A 7,622-nucleotide genomic window follows, 5' to 3' on the forward strand; every position below is an offset into this window, starting at 1 on the left:
TGAAAACACTTGGGGAAACATCCAAGCCATCTAGGTCGTATCACTTCAAACTAATTTTATTTATTTGACCTGAATAAGGATTGCTGCTTTTGTCCATATTCTCAATCAAAGCTCATGACGTGCAACCATCCCCCATAAACATGAGAATTACCTAGGACCTTAGTCCGACAACCATCAAACTCTGCCATCTGTCCGGCCCTTAGAAACACCTTTGTCTTACTAATCTGCATGTGACATATAAACAAACAAGTAAACATAAAAAAAATAAAAAAAGTAAATCCTAACTAAAACATCGGATGCAGGAAAGCTTTCAACAGAATGCATTGCAGCCCGTCTTACCTAATAGCCTTCAAGTCCAGCTTTCTCCAGAAGCCTCTTGCAAGCGGGAATTCCATCACTACGATCATAAGTCAGTCACAATGATGACACAGGGTCAGTTCATTTATCTCATCATGCACTCATGTTTTTGACTTTCTAGTTTCTATAAATAATTAGTGCCAAAAACGATTTTCAATAATAATATGTTTCTTGGAGAAAAAACGAATTAGAAGGCTTACGCGTTAAAAACTTACTCTCAGAATAATTTAAGTAAGATATTCGTTAGAACCAAATTGACCCCTGTATACAAATGAGCTGAAATTGGTACCTCATATAAGATCGTTCCACTTACTCTCCATCCATAAACTTCAGGAGCCAAGATGCCAAACTGATCCACAAATTCTTCAAATGGTTTTCTGGTGGGATACCCAGCACAACTTATCATGATTGCCTCCAAGACTCTCTAATTGTGTTACATGGCATACATCGGCTAAAAATATGAAACCCCGTTAGCTTGTAAAGTGCATGTGCCTTCTGCATCTCCATATCCAAGCTGGAACTATATGAACAACAAGAGACATTAAACCGCTAAGATAAAAATATAAATAAACAATCCACATGAAAACATACTTGGGAGGGTCTGCCCTTCTGTTTAGAAGGTAGTGATGGGTTTGTAAAATCCCTATTAACGTTTAACATTGCCTACAATAACAAACATTTAGTAAAATATTGCTATGAGTTGCAATTCAAGGTAAAATTTAAAAGATGAAGAATGCAAAGAAACCTGATACATAACGTCATTAATCAGTTCTTTTGCCATCTGAATTTGTTCCTATAACCAACTTCAAAATGAATACAATAGTAGAAGAATAAAAAAAGAACCTGTAAAAAAGTCAACATATGCAATCACATAGAAAAAAAATATATCAAAAGAACCAAGACAACCCGTAATCAAGATACACGCAGCACCAGGGAACAATATCATACCTGGATGTTGGATCCGTTCAAAGTTGTACCTACTACACCATGACAAAGATCAACATCATGATCTCACAAAGGAAAAAAAGGATAAAAGAAACATAAGATTACTAACCTATCAAAGTCTTCAATTGGAAAACACGCCAGATCTTCAAGCTTCAATAAAGCACAATGGATTTAGGGTTTGTAATCAGAAAAGAAAACAACAGAATCGTGAACAACTTTGAGAAAACGACCTAATCGTTGAACCACTAATTTGAAACCCCTAATTTCCGCAAAATTAACCTCTAAAATTATGCATTTGTCAGAATTTTTGAAGAAACTGAAGTTGGTTGATGAACCCTAACAGATCGAAAACCGAAACCTAACAGACAGTCACCTGATTCCGGCCATTCTCCAGCAAATCTGTGGATCCCTTGTTCAAATCTGTGGATCCCTTGGTGCCTTCGACATCTGAAAAGCATATAGAAACTACCGTCAAACATCATAACTTGCCAGATATATTCATTAAACGGTATCAGTTCTTACCAAGTTGCTAGATAAAGCTTGTGATAGATCTCATGAAACCCTAGATCTGCTCATCAAACGGATCTGGTGATAGATTCAAACGGATCTGGTGATAGATTCAAACAGATCTGGTGATAGATCTCATGAAACCCTAGATCGCCGAGAGGGAGAGAGAAGAGAGAGAGAAGAGAGAGAGAAGATCTGATGTTGTTTTGTGAGATGTGTGAGGAATGAGAGAGAAAGCAATTGGTGATCCGTGTGAAGTCAAATGGACGGTCCAGATGTAGATCCGTGTGAAAAAGTTAAAAAAATGGAGGGTTGAAGATGATCCGTGTAAAGGGTAAATGGTCTGTGTTTTCTTGTGCCTTAACACTTGTACATTGTGCATTAATTGTTTTTTCAACACCTTGTTGAATTACCATCTTGTCCTTCATATATGTTTATTAAAGTAGTATATATATATATATATATATATATATATATATATATATATATATATATATATATATATATATATATATATATATATATATATATATAGAGAGAGAGAGAGAGAGAGAGAAAGTGTAATGTACATTACGGCTTAACGTACATTACGTACGACAACATGCGTAATTTTACGATCTAACGTGCGTGATTTTGTTCTTTTTCAATTAACCTGGGTTTGATCAATTTCGTCCGATTTTTTTCAATTTTCTTTTCCTTTCACTTCAAATTCGCAATTGTTCTGACAATTTTATCGATTTGGGTTCAAACTTATCTTTGATTTTGAAAAGTTTCATGAAATTGTCAACCATCGAAATCTAATCGTAGAACAGAGGATGAAGGGATATGACGAAACTTTGATTCCGACCGTCTGAACATGTGGAAGTGTTATACGTTGGAAACGGAATCGAAGAAGGAGCTGGAATGATGATGCTGAACCCAGGTTTGGAGGTTGAAGAAGATAATGAGATAATCACGCATGTGTATTTAAATAATAATAACGCATGTTGGTTTGTTGGAGATTATAACGTGCGTGATTTTCCAATGAACGTGCGTAATTTCGTGACGTACTGGTCGTACGTTAAGCTGTAATGTATGTTAACCGCTCTCTCTCTCTCTCTCTCTCTCTCTATATATATATATATATATATATATATATATATATATATATATATATATATATATATATATATATATATATATACTATATATAATATACATATCCAAAGGACTTCTTAAGGTCATTGAATTTTTTTTAAAATACCCCTAAAGCGTAATGTACAAGTCTTTTAAACACAAGAAAACTTCACTTTCCAGGTATGTTTTCTTTTTATTGATTTTGCTCTAGTACTGATCGAATTTCTAACGAAACACTTCAGGCGATTCAAGAAGACCAAGGCGATTCCAACCACTCGACAACCCTAAGGTATGAATATTCAAGATTTGATTCAAGTTAACTAACTTTATATGGTTTTTTAGGGGTCTTTTGCTAAATCTTGCTGTAGGTTGAATTCGGTATACTATATACTTAGCATTTAGTTTGAATATTCAAGATTTGCTCTAAATTAATTGATTTTATATGGGTTTTTAAATGTTTTTTTGTTAAATCTTGTTGCAGGTTGAAAAAGATATTCTGTATGCTTAGCCTTTGGTTTGCATATTCAAGATTTGCTTCAAATGAACTCATTCCTAATGGCTTTTTAACGGTTTTTTTTTTGTTTGAATCTTGTTCAATATATGGGTGTAAAAAGATCTATACTTTACTTGTTGTTTGTGGGGTTTATATTGATCTTTGTTGGCCCAATTTCTCTTGCTACCAAAGCTGGTGATGGTAGCTGTTTGTGTAAACTCAATTTGAGTACTTTTTAGTTTGTTTAATTTCTTAATCTCAGATCTACCAATGATTTTTAACTTTTTAGTATGTTTAATTTCTTAATGGTGTTTTATGGTGTAGATGAAGATAGGGGGATGAAGGTCGAGACAGAAATCTGCCACATTCAAGATCCAATTTTACAGACTTGGAAAATCATGAAACAACAAACATTATTGCAGAAAGATGACACACTAGGAGAATGAATTGGTGAAAGAGAGGACACTGTGGCTCGGTTCAAGAAAATTCAAATTCAGCCTTACCATCGTCTTCCTTTAGGTTTCTATTTATGCAATTTTATACAAAATTCACTACATCTAATAAGTTACTTACACCAGGTTCTTATTTTTTGATTTTTTTTTTCTAAACAGTTTTGGCCCCAATGATGTTCAAGTCCAGGTCAAGGCTCTGGTTTGCGATAGCTATGTTCATCACTTTAAGGTAAAATTCTACATGTACATATTCCTTTTCTTTCGTATGAGTAAAATTGATTTAAAATAAAACCGGGTTCAAAGGTGAGCGTATTATCTGTTATTTATTTATTGAAGTGAGTTTGTGATAGAATTCATCATTTTGTTTTTGACAGGAAAATAATTTACGCCTATGTTTTCAAAGACGCAAGGCGCAAAAAAAAGCGTGGGCTTTTTAAGAAAAGCGCACATAGAGAAAAAGATATAAAAAATATCTTTTGAATTGTTAGACATCGAACATAATCCAATTGACTTTTTAATTATATTGACATTAGTTTATTTTAATATTCAGTTGTATTTATGGCTTAAGTTTTCTTTCTTATGGTCTGTTTAGAAAGTGTTGGTGCACTTGTGTCTGTACTTTGTCTGTATTCGGTCTATATGTAAACGATGTCCTAGTTAGTCTGTAAGTTGACCGAGTCAACCATCCTCCGGATTGACTCGGTCAAACTGTTAGTTATTGGTTGTCTTTTGTCTGGCTCGAAGGATGCACATCGAAGGATAATACTGATCCTTCGATGAACTCGTAAGATGAACCTTCGAATGGATGATCGATAGATCATCCTTCGAGGTGAATACTGATCCTTCGAAAGCTTTGTAGTCGATAGATGATCCTTCGACCATCTATCGAATCCTTCGGACAAAGCAACCTGTGCTGGGTATATATATACCCATGCAGTGTGTGTTAGAGAGACAGACAGAAAGAGAGGTGCACACATAGAGAGTTGAGAGCTTTTTGTCCGAAATACACACACACACTTTGAGAGTTTGCAAGTTAGATTTGTGAACATTGTGCTTGTAACCGAAACCTTCATACGTATTAATACAGTGGTGTTAATCGGTGAACCTTGTGTGTTTGTCTTTCTACTTGCTTCATCCCGGTTTGCTTACTAGCTTGGATTCCGCACTCGCTAGTGGGTTTGTATAACAAGGTTTAGGTTCGTCATCCTCCGAAGAGGGACCTACAAGTGGTATCAGAGCCGTGGCTCTTTACCTTGTTTAAAACCGGGTTTGTTCAAGTTCTTGGTGTGTTTGGACACTAGGTTTAGCACCCGTTTTGGTGGTTTTTTTTGTATCTTAAAACTGAAAAACGAGTTCTAAACCTTCGGGAGTGTTCAAGGTTGGGTTGGGTAACTTGAAAACTTGTTTTTAAGTGACTTTGATTTTTCCGGCCAAGATTCCGGTTATCTTCGGTGACTGAACTTTTTGGATAAGATTTGCCTTTTTGGGAAATCTTGTTTGAAAGTCAAAAAGTTGGTGAAAAGTTGTGTGCAGAACATCCCTTCTGCCGAAAGTTGGTACACCAACCTGTCACCTTTTTCACCAACCTGTCATCTTTTCAGTTGTGTCAGAGCTCTTCGAAAGACATCCTTCGACATCGAAAGATAATCTTTCGATCAAGGAGGCTCGACAAATACCCATCCTTCGAATATCCTTCGAAGCCTGTGTTCTATCTTTCGAGCCAAGGAATCTTGTCGTAGGATACATCTTTCGAGCTACTGTTACTTTACGAAAGATAAGGATCCTTCGTATTGGTGAATCTTTCGAGATCTGTGTTCGAAATATAAGGAGAATCTTTCGAAATCATCTTTCGAAAGATAAGGATCCTTCGTGTGGTCAATCTTTCGAAGTCATTGTTCGAAACTCAACAGTGATCATTCGAACACTGTTGATCATTCGAACAAGTATTGATCTTTCGAACCAGGTTGTATCTTTCATTTTGGGTCTGTTTGCATTTAACAGTTTGTGTTTGTGTAGGTTATCTATTAATATTTGATCAAAATGAGTTGTACAAGTCCTTGGGATTGGAGTTTGAACTCACAATCTAGTCAAGAACTAACTTCTGCTGATGCTTGGGCAAAGAGTATGTTTCCACCGCCATCAATCAGTCCAAGTCAATGGGCTTTGGTATCCAATCAAAGTCAAAGCATTCAAAACCTTATGATTAGTGAAAGCGAAACAGGAAGCAACAATCGTCCACCGAAGTTGAACCATATGAACGATTTTCCATCATGGAAAAAACGTTTTCACACGTATGTTCAAGGGCAAAGCACCGATCTTTGGACGTGTTTCATCAATGCGTTCAATACTAATCTTGAAACTGCTGCGTCCACTTCAGAAGGTTATGCCAACATGCTGGAAAATGACAAGAAGGCTTATGAATTGGAGAAAAAGGCCTTTGCTACACTTACACAAGCACTCAACAAAGATATCTATCATCAGTTCTCATACTGCAAGACCACGAAAACGTTGTGGGATGCCTTAGTAGCTAGAGGAGAAGGCAACGCAGCTGCTCGAAAGTCTCGTCATGATTTGTTGAAGAAAGAGTTTGAATCGTTTCAGTTTTTGGAAAACGAAACTCTAAACGATATGACAACCCGTTTCTATCATCTGATCAGTGAAATGTGTGCTTATGGGGTTGTTTCTACTCAACAAGAGATGGTGAATAGGTTTGCTGACGCTTTACCTCCAAAATGGAGTTCATTTATTGAGCTGTTGTAGCATACTGGAACTCTAGACACGGTTAATATCTACGAGTTCATTCAGAAGCTGGAACATAAAAACGATGAAGAAATCCGGAAAGCAAGGCGTGCTCCCGCTCCTCAGAATACAAAAATGTACCTTCCAGGCTTCGATGCTTTGGCAAGATCCGCTGCAGCTCAGCAACAGCAACCTAAACTGCAGACTGCTTTTGTGTCCAACACAAGTTGCTTTCCGTTTCCTCAGTCAACGGCTGCTCCACCACAACCTCAATTCGATCCGAGGTCGTACATTCCTGTTCCAACACAGCCACAAGTCCAACCTCCACAACAACAACAGCAGGCTCATTATACAAACAATCCTCAACCTCAAAATCCTCACACAATCCGAGTCGATAATTCAAACCTTTCACACCTCAGCATTGAAGTTGCTAAGGAGCACATGGAAATTATTAATACAATGGTCAGTGCTTACTGTGGATTGGTAGCAGGTCAGCTTGGAAACATCAACATGACCAATGAAGATTATCAGCAGATCGACAAGGAAGAAATGGAGTTGATGGATATTAAGTGGGCTTTTGCAAGTGCGGTTAGAAGGGCCAAAGACTTTATGGCTCGTACTGGTAGAACTTCGTTGGAAGGAAAGAAAGATACGAAGTATGGGTTTGATATCAACGCCGTGACATGCTTCAACTGTGGTAATAAAGGGCACTTCAAACGTGAGTGCACTCTACCAACAAAACATGGCAATCACAACCCTTTCAGAAACCAGACGAGTACTACAAATGTGAATGCCCAGCAAGAGAACCGTGAGAGGAGGATGGTGGCAGTTAATAACAATCAGGGCCAACTTGGAACTTCAAATCCCAATCGGGCTCTGGCTGTTCAAGCTGATGAGGGATGTGACTGGTCAGTGCAGTTTGGTGATGATGATCAGAGAAGTGGAACAGCTTGTTATGCAAAAATCATCGAGAATGTTCATAAAGAAGAGTCTTCTGGAAGTGATGACAGTTC

The 7,622-nt window shown here is 37.2% G+C and overlaps 1 long non-coding RNA gene across 1 annotated transcript; it reads left to right on the plus strand.

Annotated features, from left to right (window-relative positions):
* The first annotated feature begins 3,101 nt into the window (after positions 1 to 3,101).
* On the plus strand, positions 3,102 to 4,325 carry LOC110916796. Its single transcript, XR_002580034.2, has 4 exons — positions 3,102 to 3,214; positions 3,407 to 3,937; positions 4,030 to 4,099; positions 4,245 to 4,325. It is a non-coding gene; the product is annotated as an uncharacterized LOC110916796 (long non-coding RNA).
* Positions 4,326 to 7,622: the final 3,297 nt, after the last annotated feature.

Source organism: Helianthus annuus, chromosome 16, assembly GCF_002127325.2.
Source record: "Helianthus annuus cultivar XRQ/B chromosome 16, HanXRQr2.0-SUNRISE, whole genome shotgun sequence".
Taxonomy (NCBI): Eukaryota; Viridiplantae; Streptophyta; class Magnoliopsida; order Asterales; family Asteraceae; genus Helianthus; species Helianthus annuus.